Here is a 16441-nt window from a genome sequence, read left to right on the forward strand (position 1 = left end):
CCTGAACACAGATCCCTGAGGGCTGCAGAATGAGCCCATCATAGTTGGGTGGGGGCAGCAGAGCAGGAGGCAGAGAAGCCACCCTGGGAGGTGGAAGCGTGGTGGGAGGAGGACACGCATCGCATCTGAGCTGAAGCTTTGAGCACTTGTCACACACTCCATTTTTGTTTTCATTCAGACGCCACCTAAAACCTACAAATTTAAAAATAAAGATTATTAAGGAACAGCCCCATTGCCCATCAATAGGAGACTGGATAAAGAAGATGTGGGGGTTTTTTTTGTATAAAATGGAGTACTACTCGGCCATAAAGAATGAGAAATTACAGACATTTATAACTAAATGGATGCACATTGAGGCCACGCTTTTAAGTGAAATAAATAGGACACACATGTGTAAGTTCTGAATAGTCTCTCTGGTGTGAGAAACTGAAAGTATAAATAAGGATCAAAATGTATAACAGAGAATGTGAAATAGGAAGAAAAGGTCCAAAGAGGAAGGGGAAGGGGTAGGAGTAGAGGAAGGGAAAGAAATAAATATGAGAAAATTAAAAAATGGAAACAAAGTCTTTGTAAATAGGAAGGAGTGGAGGGGGTGAAGGGAGGGCAGGGGAAGGGGAAAAAATAAGAACTTAGATGCAAACATGTAAAGGTACAAGATCCCAGTGATGAAGGTAAATGTATTGTATTCCTAAAATGTACCAATAAACTTAATGAATTAAAAAAAAAAGAATTTTTGTACAGACCCTGAACATTAAAGCCCAAGCAGGGCTTTTCATGCACAGTGGCTACACACACTCACCAAGGCGGTCCCACTGAAAAGCCATTCCAGCCAGGGGGATCTGCGGAGAAGGAAATGAGGAAGGAGCTCTTGAGTGTCCAGCATAAGGAAGGAAAAATCAGAGGGGAGCAGCGGAGGACAATGTAAGGTGGCCTGGAACTTCGGCCTCTCCCAGACTGAAGCAGAATGTTATGTGGGAGTCAAGGAGAAAGCTATTGAGAGCGAGCGGGAGGAGGAGCTGGAGAAGCCCCGCAGTGCTGCTAAGTAGAAGGGAAGACAAAAACGGGCCTTTGCATTCAGTGCCCAGGCAAATGCCCTTGGTGAGGGGAGTTTTAGAGAGTAATGTGGACTGGAAAGTAGAAATGAGGCGGACCTGAGGGTGAGTGAGGGATGGAAACCGTGATCCCGGGCCACCGTCTAAAAAAAAGAGCAGAGATGCTCCATAGCTACGTTGGGAGTAAGGGTAATGCACAGTTTGTTTTTAAGGAGGAGAAAAAGGTCATTAGTCAATGGCTGTATTGTAATAATCATTAATACTGGCAAACTTGTAGCGTCCTATACATCTGCAAGTGAAAACTGCGTCATTGAATGACTGACAAATTAGAGAAAATCGATTCTCTTTTTCTTAGTTTAAAATGAGTTAAGCATTCAAGTCAGGCAAAGTTTTCAGATTTAAAGTGTTAACAGCTACCTCAAAACGTGTTGTATTTTTGGCCTTGCACTCTTTTAGGGAAGTTTCTGTGGCAGATTGTGATATTATTCAATGATGAAAGCATGTGAGTATATTTTCTTAACACTCGAGTAACTTTTGTTTTTAATGAAATCCTTTTGACAAAATAAAGGTGGTCAATTCATTGACATACTAGTTTTACTTTTCCAAATACATTTTCCATCATTTCACATATCCTATGTCTTTATTATAAAATTTAACAAAAGATACAATAAAATTCCGTTATTGATATTTGTTTAAAACAAGTGCCTTTTAAAGATAAATATACTTTATATAAAATGTCTGTTCACTATTTCAAATAACTTACTTCCTTGGAGCTTCTTTTAAAACAATCTCATTGCAATATTAGCAGACTTTCTAATTTTGTTTTACCACCTGTGTAACAGTTTATTAATGTGTAAGGGTTTTTAAAAATAAAACTAACACATAGCATATTTAGGCAATGATAATTATAATAAGAATGTACTAAAAGGTCTCATTTCTAACTCTTGCTTTGTCATTATTAATATTAAAATGAGGGCCAGGGATTTAGCTCAGTGGTTCTGCCACCTGCCTTGCAGCCACAAGGACCCGAGTTCGATACCTGGTACCCCCCAAAAAAATTAAAATGGAAGACATAACGTTTTTTTAAGAAGCATACATAGAGATGGCTGATTCAAAGTACAGAATAGAAAGAGCTACATGTTAGAATACATTAAATATAAAATACAGGGAAATGGTGATGGTAGAGAGATGGATCGTACCAGTTACTCAGGTCTTTACCTCTTGCTGCTTCACAAACATGGGAGGCAAAAAGGAAAAAGCTTTATTCAAAGGCAGTTATGGAGAGATGGAGGGGCTTTACATTTCTACACGTCACAATCTCCCTGTGTCCAGGTAAGCAAGGTCCTCTTATAGTAAAGAGCAGAAGAGAAAGGAAATGCAGTGATACCATAGACAACTCCAGGCTGGCTTCATCCCTGCTGGCCATCCTGTATTCCCCTCTATTTCTGGTGATCATTCATAGGCTGAAGAGGGGAGGCAGTGGCCGTTATACCCTTGGCCTGAAGAAGGCTGGGGAAGTGGCTTGTCTCTGAAGGAAAAGCAGATTCTAACTTTTAAAGTTTCATTTTGCCCTTGGCTTACAAAAAGAACAACCATGATAAAGATAAATGCTGGGCTGGGGATTTAGCTCAGTGGTTCTGGCGCTTGCCTCAAGAGCATAAGGTCCAGAGTTTGATCCCCAGTACCAAAAAAAAAGTAAATAAATAAAGATAAATGCTAATTCAGGAGGTAGATTACATTCCAAAATAATTCTAAAATTTAATGTAATAATTTTATGTTAAGAGCTAATTTTCTGAGACATAAACATAGTTATGTATGTCAAATGTTTGCCATGCTCTCTCTTTTCATTTGGAAAGGATTTGACATGGACGTGGAATCAATGCAAAGTCAATTGTGCTATACATTAAGTTTCATGTAATTAATTATTTATATTTTAGAAACAAGACTGTTAATATACAAACTAATGCTTTGATAGAAATATTGATCTGATAGTACTGAAAACATATCCGCAATAATACTACATAATATTGTAGTTTTAATATACCTCAAAATCTAGTCCTGATATAAAGAATCTAAGTTACTAAACAATCTAATTTATAGCACAATTATTGCAGGGACCCTCAGCTTCCCCTACTTCTTTCTGTCCTGTGTGAGAAGTGCATTACTGGCTCTGTTGCCACCCAGAAGCACATTTAGCCTTGTAGGTTGGAACTCATGCTGAGGCCTTGAACATTTTCACGTACAGATAAATGTCTTTGAGTTGTTGCTCAAAACAATGAAAGAAATGAGGCCCAGTGCTTAGCCAAAATCCCTGAATCCTCATATATGCTCCACAGCCCCAGACCTTCTTTGCAGACCAATTTAGGAGAAATTTCCTTGTCTTGCTGACAGTATACACTGCATCTTTTCCCCATATTTAAGTTTCCCTAATAAGTGCTTTGGATTTGGATGTTTTTTGTTTTTCTTAAACTGTAACTTAAGATCACATACAAAAGGCAATATTCATTATTTTCATTTTGTCTTAACCCCCCAAAATTGAGTACATAATCTGGACTGTTGGCACGGACAGGTTTTGTGCAATGGTGAGAAGATTACTATAAGAAGAGGCTATGATTTGAGCCTACTCATTCTTGCACAGAGAAATGTTAATGTGTGTAAAAGATATAATTAGTAATGTAATCAAAGCTTAACTAAAAAGCTTAACTGAAATTATAAAAGAATTCATAAACTGGTAAATTGCTTGGTAACTGTATGTGGGTCCATAATTGCATGATGAATTTTCATAGATACTGATAACAATACCCCGATGTCTTTTACTTGTTTCCAAGAAGAGAAGTGCTTAGGTATTGTGTCTTGAATGAAAACTTTTCATACATGAGTATTTTACATCATGTATTTTGATAAACATTGTACATCTTTTTATCTGTGAGAAGCATATGAATGTGAATAATCAAATCAGTGAATATGTTTTAATTCTCTTTAACTTCTTCAGGCTAGGTTGGAATTCAAGATTTCTCTAATGTAGCAAGATGACATTTCTACATGTAACTCAAATACAGATTTATGAGAATTGTAATGTAGACTCATTTCCTCCATTTTTTAAAAATTGAAAGCACTCAACTCTACATATAAATCTCTCTTCTTTCTTAAGAAATAAAATCAAAATCATGCCTGTCCAAAAGCAGAAAATTCATTATATTATGATTATGACTCGGTTAAAGCAACTCTATTTTATGCCTTGCAGTTTTAAATGGACCAAGTTATTTAGTAACTGAACATTGAGAAGCTTAGAAGGAAAATCTAACAACGGGAATGTAATGATGATATCTTGCAAATTTCCTTCCTTTGTGAGTCATTGGCTTGTCTAAGCTTCATTTTTATTTTTATATTTTTTCTTTTCTATGGAGATTATTTCCTGTAGAGTCAGTAGGGAAAAAATGAATTATTTCTTTGCTCTGGCTATTGAAAAGAAAATTCTCTGTTTCACATTCAATGTGTTGTTCTGCTCTAAATGTCTTAGTTAACATACATATCTACTCTCTATATATTGCCTAAAGCATAAAATATATAAAATGAAATCATTGAAATGGTTGGAAAATGCCCTTCTCATTTCTTTCTGAAGGGCGTTTCAATGTTTATAAAAATAATAAGTGGACAATAGTAGCTAGTTCAAGTTTTTTCTGACAAATGTGTTGCTAGATTGAAATTCTGATTGGAGGCCTCCTCACTGGAAGTCATTCAAAGGACAGACTGTCACCAATGCCAAATTAAAGAGAGTAAATTAGTGCTCTGGGCCCTGCCCTACACTAAACCCATGGAACAGGCCTCAGAAAAGTGCTCTCTTCTGCTAGTGGTAGAGGGGCTGTATGTACTTTATCTGACCGCTTGTGAGCTGATCCTTCCCAAAGAGAGAAAGGTTGGAGATGTTATGTAAATGAGCATCAGAAGTACCCTCTGCTTTATTCAGGGCCAAAAATTTAGCACAAACATCCTAGTTCTGTAAAAGTGTATATTTCCTCACATAGCTTTAGGTGACCCCAAAGCTTTACAAGAACGATTAGTTAATTCCTGCTGACGTGAAAAACGAACCCCAATTAAGATAATGGAAAGCACACACCAGCTATAGCACTTGTGCTGCCATCATGAGTAAAAGCCTTGGCTTGGAATCTCCCATTCTTCTTCGTTGAAGTGTCAGCAGTGAGAAAGGCCAATGTCTTGAGGCATTCCGATGTCCTCAAGTCTTAGCCACGCCCCTTTGTAGGCAAAAATCTGTCAAAGTCGTGATCGATGTAGTGACCTTGATCTGTTAGGCCTGTTGGCAGAAGGCAGGCCGGCATAAGGCTGCTCCACATGTGCCTCCAATGCGGATTTTCCAGACCCTCCGAGCAGCCACACACAGGCTGCAGGGCTAAGGCCTATCCAGGATTATTGCTGGCACTGGAAATCATAAGCACTGCAAACAGAATGGGAACATGGCCTCCCCTCCTCCATACATTTGAAATGAGAACAACATGCTATGTCACTCAAAATTTTGAAGTCTAGTCAAAATCATATGTGATTTACCATAATTGACTTCTAGGTCACGAGGAAACATTTGATATAAATTCATCTCAGGTTCTTTGTACTTGGATGAAGAGCCTAAAGTCCAGAGAAATTGAATATAATGTCCCTATTTTTTTCCAAAAATTTAAATTATAATCCAGGGTCTTCAATTCTTGGCTGTGACCTATCCTTACTGTACAAGAATGACTTACACTACTGGGAGTCGAAATAGTTCATTCATTTATTTGACAAATGTTTATTTCAACTAACAGTATATTCAAGTACCTAGGAATGGAAGATACATGTGTAAAGAGGACAGGCAGTTTCATGGAACTTTCTTAGTTTGTAAGGAGGGAAGACAAACAATAGCTAATGAAACAATTTCAGATAAGGAGAGGCATTACCAAATCATTCAATTAAATTATTCAGTTAAATAGAAATGTTATACATATTTTGGAGACAACACTAAAGAATTTTCAATGAATGAGATTTGAAGACTAGGGAGAGCAGTTTCAAATATAACTTCTGGTCTTATTTGGTTTAAGTAAATCATTAAATAGAAATGACATGTATTGAGATATAGAGAAGGCACAGAATGGAGCAAGACTTTTGTGGGGATGGGGAAAGATAGTATCGAGTTCTATTTTGGCTATGAAATAGATTGACAGCAATTCAGAATTCATGGGAAAATGACAAGGAGGCAAATGTGTAAAACCATGGAAGTCAGGAACAGTCGGTGCCATATGCACATCTGAGTTGCCACTTGTTTGGCATGTTCTGAAGAATACTTCTTAGGTATATATTATATGGGCATGGTGGGGGCAATTGTCCCTTTTCATTGCTCCTCCCAGAGTATTCTACCTCCATCATCTTAAAAAAAATAAAATTTGAACACAGAGTACTAGACTACACTATCCAATGTTGCCCCTCAACGTAGCCCTATAAAGATTCTCTGTTTTTTAAATTTCCTAAATATTCTGGGACAATTTGCTTGCCTTCTCTGCAAAAGCACTCTTGCTGTAACTATTCTAAACTTGGATATCTGCATGGCCAATCCTTTCCTCCACTTGCTTCAGAGTTTCTTTACCTGTAATAATCTTATGTTCCAACATACTCACTGCTTGGTTTTTAATCTAGATCTTGCAAATTCTTCCACAGACTCAAATTTGAGCATCTCATTTCCCAACTATCATCTTTTGCCTTTCTAGTGGTTATACTAGTTATACTTAGAGTCTAGCAATTGTTTCATTACTATTTGATTGATTTTCTTCATTTTTTTCTCAAAACTTCCCATAATAGTCCATCATGGATGTGGCTTTATTCCATATACATCTTATTTATTTGCTCTCTCAACTTTTCATCTTTCTTGCTTCAGAACTCATGTCATTCTGTATTGTGTCTTTGAAACAAAAGTCAAACCCAACCATTTTCCTACTATAAACTTGCCTTTGTGGAAATGAATGAGGCTGAAAATAAGCAGCCTCATTCATATGTCTCAGCTTAAATTTCAAGCCACTCAATTCAGATGGCCCTGAGGCAATCTTTAAATTTCCAGTGCTGATTCCCTCTTCTTCACTCCAATACAATTCTCTAACACTGTCTATATCTTCTGACACTCAACATCTCTATCCTTTCTTCCTAGTTCATGATCTTGCTTCTTTTTACTGGAGAAAAAAAAGCTAGGTGGAAAGAATTTGGGACTCTTTACCACCAAATATGTCAATATCCTGAATCTTTCATCTATATACTCTACAATTTCACCTGCTATGAAAAATTCTTTATACTCATCAGAAGGAATGGGAAAACTCACTCATTTCTGCACTAAGTCCTATCTTTCAGCCTATTCAAAGACATCACCCCAAGAATAACCTGTTCTCTTCTCTGCAGCATTACTTTCCTTCACACTAAATAATCTTCATTAGCATATTTGGCTGTGTGTATATGGAATGTCTTAACAAAACCTTCCTCTTTGAGTCTCTATCTTCCTCTAGGCATTACCATGTATTTCTGGTGACATAGTCAGCAGAATTTCTTAGAACAGTTCACTGTTTTACTTCCTCCCTTTACTTATCACCTATGTTCTTGGTATTACTTGTTTGAGTCTGCCTTCAGAATATATCTTAAATCTACTCACTCCTCTTCATTTCCACTAGCACAACCCTCCATCAAGATACAGTTATCTTTTTTTCAGAGTATATTTGACCTGTTTGGTCTCCTTGTGTTATGGTTTATATCCAGATGTCCCTCCGCTAAAGTCTCATGAGCTCATAGGTGGGCCTTTTCAAACCTGGTTTTATCTAAGGTGTGTGATACTAGGATTAAGAGTGTATGGTATTAAATTAGCCTACTGATTGAAATTAGCATAATTCTGGGTGTGGTTGGATGGATTTACTGAAGACAGAAGCTCTATCCTGGGTGTGAATGGCATAACCCAAATAGCTTGTAGCTTGGATGGGATAAAAGGGAAAGGTAGGGTTACTGCTGCTGCTTGCTGCCTTGCTGCCTTCTGTCTGCCCTACCATGGACTGTTTCTACTCTGCAATGCCCCTCTGCCTTGCCACCTTGCTTTGGAGCCAACCAACTATGGGCTGAAATGCTGACAAACTGTAAGCTGGAATAAACCTTACTTTCTTTAACTTTGGGTGTCAGGTACTTTGTCTCAGCAACAAGAAAAAGTAACTAAGACACCCTGCTTATTCCTACGTGCTTAGGGGAATTATTAATATTTTTAAAACCTAAGTTTGATTATGCTATTTCTCCTACAGAAACTTCTTCATATTAGATTCCCATTCCATTGTAAAATGTAACTATAATCATTTTATTGTGTCCTCTATAATGCTGCTCACCTTTCCTTCTTCACCTTGACCCTTTCTCCCCATTGCTCTGTCACACTGCCTTTCTTCAGGTCACACCCAGGTCTTTGCCACAGTAGTCTTGGCATGCATTCTGCCTTCTTTGAATCATAGGCTCTTTTTCATTTCTCAAGTCCTGCAAAGATTTTTTGTACTTTGTATTAAAAGGATCATGTTCTTATTTTAGATGTTATTTCCTTCATAGTATTTTTCCAATTTGTAAATAAATATTTCTTTTTTATGTGTTTGCTATATCTTTCTTATTAACTACACTTTCCTTGAAAGTGGAAACTATGTTACATTCATTACTTTCCCAGTGTGTAACACGTTGCCTTCTAAATAGTGTTTAATAAATAGTTGTTAAAGAATACCAGATCTATGAACTCCCTGTTTTAACTTATACTCTTCTGTATTCTCTTGAGCCAATTACCATCTTCACCCATTTATAGAAACAATACATACTTAGAAGAGCCACCAGAGACCCTCATGTGATCAAAATGAACCAACAATTCATCTTTCTCTTGTTTGTTTTTCCCTAAATGACTTCTGGGATATCAATTTTATTTAGAGTTTCCCAAATTACCAGTGCTTTTTTCTCTGTTTCTTCTACTAGTTGTACCTAATTTTTGCTCCTAAAATTGAAGTGTGCTGGAGCTAGGTCTTTATCTGAAATAAATTCTTATTTATCCACTCTGATCTCTCAGTGTACCTTCAGTACACTGCAGAGTATAAATTTATATGTCAATTCTGGATTTTTCTCCAGAGCTCTACATGTGTAAATACAACTACATACTCAACAGTTTGTTTTGATAATTAAAAAACATTTGAAAATGTAGTAAGTTGAAAATCGTACCCTGATTTTGCTGCACATTTGTTCCACCTGTATGTTCTCCACCTCAGAAAGTGACAGCATCTCTCCTTCAGTACCTCTGATGAAAGACTGCAGATTCTTTAGCTGCCCCTTTTACCTTACATTCTAAGTCCAAAAGACCTGCAAATCCTCTCTTCATGTTATGCCAAGAATCTTACCAATTTTCATTCACTCACCACTCTTGTGAAAACTATTACCAACTTTTTTGCCTATGATATTTTTATTTCCAAGCATTTTTCTTGATTTCTACCTCCTCCACTCTCCCACTGTCTATTTTTAAACTGTCGATGTTACTCTTCCGTTAAAGCTTGCTCATGTCACATCTCTTCACATAACCCTGCTGTAAAATTAAAGTCCTACCTGGGATCTCTTTGCTCCTTCTCTGGTATTTCCACACTTTATAGTGCCTTTTGCTCACCCTGCACTAACCGCTGGACCTCTTTAATGGTTTCTTGGTTAGTAAAAGCAAAGTCCTACCATCCAATACTTCTGGTTTCTTCTCTTTAAATTCCTACATAGTTCACGCTTCATTTCCTTACTGTCTTCTGGGAAGATTCCTCCTTGATAACCTTTAAAATGGTCAGTCTCATTTATCTCCAATATAGAATGCCCTATTGTCCACAATATACTTAGTGCTTATTATTATTATCTGAAATATCATATGTATTTTTGAGCTTTTACTATGGTTATCTCCAAATTTGAATATTAATTCCAGGAAGGAAGGAATTTTTTGTTCACTGCCACATTCTTAGTACCTGGCAATAGACCTGGCACTTAGTAGACATTCTATGAATAAGTGTTGAAAAATGAATATAGATGAATATTAAAGCCATAAAATTGTTAAGACAATGGTTCCCCCCTTGATATAGCATAAAATTATGTGGTGATATTTCCTAGAAGTTCTAATTAAGCAATTCCTTAATGTGGCCAGAATTCTGTATTTATAATGAATACTCCTAAGAGATTACAGGGTCTCCCAGTGTGACAAATTGAATAGAAGGAGAGTCTAGCCATGGAAACTTGCAGTAGTTTCCATTTTGTGGCATTTTTCAATAACTAATATGATTTTTTCCACTCCTTATCACTTTAAGGCTTTGTACAACCTGGCAGAAACAAAAATGGATTGTCAAGCCTGAAATTTCATTTATAATACAATGAAAATAACATTTTTCATATTAAAGATAATTGTCATTTTGCTTTTGTTATTACACTAAGAAATTTATGCAAGTATATAATACCTAAACATTTATACAAACTAATTTCCTAGTATTCAATAGATTTTAAAATTAAGTTTATTGGTACATTTTAGGTATACAATAAAGTTACATTCATCATTGGGAACTTGTGCCTGTACATGATGTATCTTGGTTCTTATTTTTTCCCCATTCCCCTGCCCTCCCTTCACCTCCTCCACCCTTCCCTATTTACAAAGACTTTGTTTCCATTTTCTTCCTTTTCTCATAGTTTTTCTTTTCCTTTCTTTTCTTTTCCCTACCCCTCCCACTTCCCCTACTCCTTTAGACCTTTTCTTCCTATTTCACAATATCAATTATACATTTTGATCCTTATTTACACTTTTAGTTTTTCACACCAGAGAAACTATTTGGTATTTACACGTGTGTCCTATTTATTTCACTTAAGAATCTATTGCCTCAGTGTGCATCCACTCAGCTATAAATGTTTCTAGTTTCTCATTCTTTATAGCTGAGTAGTTTAATAGATTGTTTTATTTTTAATCAATAACTAGATTCAAATGAAGCATTCAAAATTTTAACCAAAGTCAAATAATTCAAAAAATTCAACATCCTTATCATTATACTTGGGTGATTGTTTTATTTAGAGATTATTGTCTAGATATTTGAAATAATATTCAGCACTCCAAACTGTTTAACAATGCTTTTTACCTTCATAGAAAACAAGAAGCCATACTTACAGAAGGAAGGAGTCATTATTTGATGTCTTAAAGCAGCTCGTATGTAGAAATAGAATAATTATTTCTCAGAACTAGTCCTCCATTGATCACCCATCTGATACTTACTTGGATTTCTTGGCTATGCTGTCTCTAAATCTATGTTTCTACCTGTTATTTGTAATTGTTTTCCTTGTGGCTTACTGTTCACTTTAGAATTGTAGCACTATGCTGGGGGAGCAAGGACAACATTGTTTCTCCAGACCTTGCATAATTTACCTCCATTCCTATGACTTACAATTTAAGCACTCCTCTTTGCTGCCACAGCCCAAACTGCTGATTACACGTGAACTCAGAAAACATAATCTAGACAATTTGAAAGTCACAACTGCTAATCTTTTGTGATAGGTAGGTGATTCAAAATCTAGTTTTTGAAAAAGATTTACGAGTATCTTCCAGAGAAGTGAAGATCTATTATTTTGAAATTAAAACAGGGTTTCTTGTTTTTATTATTCGTGCAGTGTTAATTGTCCTATAAGTCACTTTCATTTAAATTTGTTACTTTAAATTTGTATAAAAATACTAAGCTCTGATATTTGAATCCTCTAAGAACAATTTGTGCTAGTTCTATTTGCTTAAATGTTCCTTGTGTAAAATGTGACTGCCTTATTCATTTAGACCAATTTATATTAAGTTAGTCTACAAAAGAGTTCCTAGCCAATTGTATATCACTAATGATAATTGATTTGGGAAGAACTTTGCATGTAGCATTCAATTTTAAAAACATTTGCTGAATTTTATTTTAATTTATTATTTATGGATTATAAGCTTCATATGCATTAATATAATGCATTAATATTGATTTACTTGCTGAATGAAATTTTTAAAATGAATATGCATTTCCTCATATTCCTTTGGTAATGGTTTTCACATTTATATCACCTATTGATATAGTACTATAAGGTATTCTTAAATAGACTTTCATTAATTTTATTTATATTAATAAAGTACTTTTTCTCATTCTTGTCATTTTTTTTCATCCTAAGATGTATCTTTAACATTTATTATCACAGATGTTCATACACATAGAGCTACTCATAAATGTGGACAGAACAATCCTTATTTGAAACATAACTCCAGGTACGAGTCAAAGCCTTAGGAAGTAATCTAAATTAATAAAATATTTTCAGCTCATGGAATAGTTCTTTGTAGAAAAATATTCATTATCTCTGATAATAGTTTTGTTCTACATATGAGTGCAAACTCCTCAAAATCATTTAGTCAAAATCTGAGTCAGCTCTACCATGGACTCCATGGGCATTTACAAAGATGTATAGTTGTTTAGGCCATAGTTTGTGTGATACAATTACAAAGACCATATTGTTTATATTGTTTGCATGTAGCTTACTACCAAAAGAAAAAAAATTGCAATGAATTCCTTTAGATGTATTTGAAAATTGAGGTTTTTGAAAATGATGTCACATTGTAGAAAATTTTTGTAAATGGAACTTTCTGCAAGAATAATTATAACATAGATGGCTATATATTTATTGAAAATACATTATATAGAGAGAGTGAGAGTCAGAGAAACAGAGAGAGAGACTGATTGATAAGGCCTGGGCTGAAGGTTTATGTCAGCCAGCCCAAAGGCTGTTCCTTCACTAGTCTCTAGACAGGATCCTAGTCTCTGATTCAGAAATATTTCCTAGCAGGAATGGAGACTGTGTCCTTGCAATACCACAGAAAGCGGTATTGATGCAGAGATGATTCCTTCAATCCTTTCACAAAGATAATCTGTGGCCATTTCTGTGAGTAACTTTACACTGAAGCAAGATGGATGCCCAGTATTGGAAGAGATACTGGACATGTTGTGTGAACAGATGTTGGTATGAAGGTGCCTCCAATGTTGTCCTAGAATCCTTGTTTGAGCAGGAGGGGACAGACCTACCCAGTGTTCATGTCTCCCTCATTCTGAGTGTGTAATTGAGATGGATGTGTGAGTCAGTGAGAATCATCTTTAATTTGGTTCCTTGACCTGGATAAGCCATGGTAAAAGCCATCATAATAGAGAAAGCCATGGAGAAAACCCAGAAAGTACACAAAGTCAACCTTGAGGGCTATTCTCAAGGACTGTTTTCAGAGACTATGCCCATTAACTCACCAATCTGTCCTCTGATCAGCAGAGCTGGGCTGTTCACCTGACAGAGGAAATGGTATGGCAGCAGCTATAGGAAGTCACGACCCATTCCCTAGTTTTCGTAAAGGAGCCAGATTTAGACCCAGTCTGTTGTCTGAAGGAGAGACCTCTCCAGTGCAAACGAACAGCCAGCAGCAAGTCCCATTTATCTGAAAGACCTTGTACTTACTCATGTAGTTCGCCTATGCTCTAGCCAATACCGAATTCTGATACCTCAATAAATGAATGTTTATGTTAAAATCACTTCAGCATTTGCTTAGTATTTCACAAGTTTTGGGTAACATTTTAATTTTGCTAAAATAATATCTACTGTAATAACATTTCTATGAAATATTACTTCTGCAGCACATTTTATAAAATCAGATACTACTAAAGATTTTTTTGAGTTCAAAAAGGGTATGTATCTTTTTATTCATTTAATATGCCTAATCTCTTAAATTAGCTACTTTTTACATGTTAAAGCGACATTTCTCGAAATGTATTCCTCTTTTGAAGATTTTCTTTTTTTCCTCAAAATAAAATGAACATTAAAGTCTAAGTTGATACTGCCTATTACATTTTATTGTTTTGAGGTTACGGTTTGAGAACAGGTTCTTTTTTAGGTGTGTTTTTGAGGTACTAACCTTGATTTTTCATCACCAAAAGGTGGTTACTAATGGCGACTTCCACTAACGGTGGTTACTCATGGAGATGATTCTAAAATCATTCACTAACACTGGGTAACTCATATTTTCTTTTCTTAGTTTGCATTCATCAATGAAGTGGAGATTTTGAATTGGATGTCTGAGCCTTTAAATAAAAATATATGCAAAAATTGAAGTAATGAGGTTAAAAATTATCTGGGTTACTCTAAAGGAGTCACTCTATTTTCATATGTAAAGGGAAATCCTATGAAAAACTCTAAGTATAAAAGTTGATGTCATGTAAATGAACAGGAGTTATTTCTCCAAGTTTACATCCCTTGTGTAATCTTTCTCTCCTTTTTTCTGAACTCCTTTCCTCTCTTAAGATTCTTTACTATGATTATTAAGAGAGTAACACCTTCTGCATTGATAGAAAATATGTTATTTATACTTTCCACTCATATTTGCAGTTTTTTTCCTCAAACTTTTTAAGTTGCCTAAAAATATAATCCATATGCTGCTTCAGCTTAGTGGCATTAGAAAATCATGCATTTGAAGTGGCTGCAAGTATGTGACTAAAATTAGATTCACATACTCCTTGAATCTTTAGTAAGACATTTATAAATAGTTTTTTAAAAGTTTCACCTACAAATTACAAATATTTTTATAGTATATCAATTATATGAAGTTGATAGAATATTCCTTTGGAATTGGTTTCCATTATTCAGATTAATAAAGTTCTTTGTGCTTTTAGTGTCAAAATTGCAGAACTTAAATGTTAAGCCTTAATGGCATGTCTTTCAAAGACTGAAAAATGAAGTCCCTTAAAATTATATGTGTGTCTTTAAAGATCCATAAATCATTCCTTTTAAATAAATAATTCAATTCTGATTTTATTCACTTACAAAAGAGAATAACCTCAAAGTATTAATAAGGTAATTACTTTTTTAAATGAACTGATTCCAGAATGTCTTTCAAGCAATCTTTTCCTAATGAAATTTAAAGGTATACATAATTAATATTAACTGAGTAGGTACTTTAGATATCATGTGTTATTTCAACAGTGGGATTGTACTATTGTAAAGGTAAAATTATGTAGCCAGAGTAGCAGGTAGCAGAGACAGCTACTGTCAAACTTTAACTTTTTTCTATAAAATACAAATAAAAGACATAAAATATTCAAACTTAAAAATGAGAAAAATGAAGCAATTTCAGGAACCATAACATTTTCCCCCAGTTTAGTATTGGCGCCTCAGTAATTTTTCCTTTTCCTATTAAAGCTAACCAATTCATGCATTAAAGTTCTTCAGTAGTACTTGATAGTTTACACTATTCTTTGCTCTGTTTTCACTTCTATCCAACCGACTGCTGCACTGAATTCTAGCCATGTGTGGCCAGTATCATCACTTAATATCAATCATAGTAAATCATGATCAGCCTTAAGTGTAGTGGAAGTAGCTAGCGTTAAAAAAAACATATTGAATTGCACAAGAATAGTAAGTGACTGATAACAGGGTTGATTTATAACACATATACTCTATCTAAAGAGTGTGACATGTTGGTAGTTATATTAAATTTACATTAATTACAATGAACATATGAGAAGTTTCTTCAGGAAGAAAAGACCAGGATTTGGGGACAGGTTAACTGCATGGTCCAGGGAGTAAATTAACAGAGGCATATCAGCCAAAGCCTAAGCACCTTTCTAGAGTAGTACAAGGTCCCAGTGAAATGATCTAACAAGAACAAATGACAGTGGAAAAGCTCCAGCTTACTGAATTGGTGGGCAATGTAGTACTCAAGCTCCAGAGAAATTAGCATGCTAAAAGTGGGGAAATTAGGCCAATGGACAGTTAAAATGGACAAACTCAAAATGGAAATTTGAGCAGGCCTAGTTAGAACACAGGTGGACAGTACTCGCCTTTGGTAAATAATATAATTAATTTACAAATCAGTACACAAACAAATCCTATATCCTACTATACTTTTATGCAGTCCAATAAGATAGCCACTAGTGTGGTCCAATAAGATAGCCACTAGTTACTTGAAGCCAGTTACATTAAATTTAAATTAAAATATAAATGGCTTGCAAGTACACACTAGACATGCTTAAATTTTTAGCAGTGTTTTGTGATTTTTGGCTACTATATTGTTCACTGTGGATATATACATTTCTATTACTGAAATTTACCTTTTACTATTTTGCATGCAGCTCATTAGTGATTCAATTTTGGATAGTCTGAGAATATGAGGTATAATTTTCATGATTAGAAAAGTAACTATTGTAAGTATATTTAAAAAGCATAAAAAAAGATTTTAACAAATAAATGGCATTTCTACTAAAGACACAGAGAAAATGTAGTATAAGAAATGGAGATTTAAGATTTAACATATT

The sequence above is a fragment of the Heterocephalus glaber genome, unplaced genomic scaffold, assembly GCF_053883595.1.
Source record: "Heterocephalus glaber isolate CG9 unplaced genomic scaffold, H.glaber_assembly_v1.0 deba00000347, whole genome shotgun sequence".
In the NCBI taxonomy this organism is placed as follows: domain Eukaryota; kingdom Metazoa; phylum Chordata; class Mammalia; order Rodentia; family Bathyergidae; genus Heterocephalus; species Heterocephalus glaber.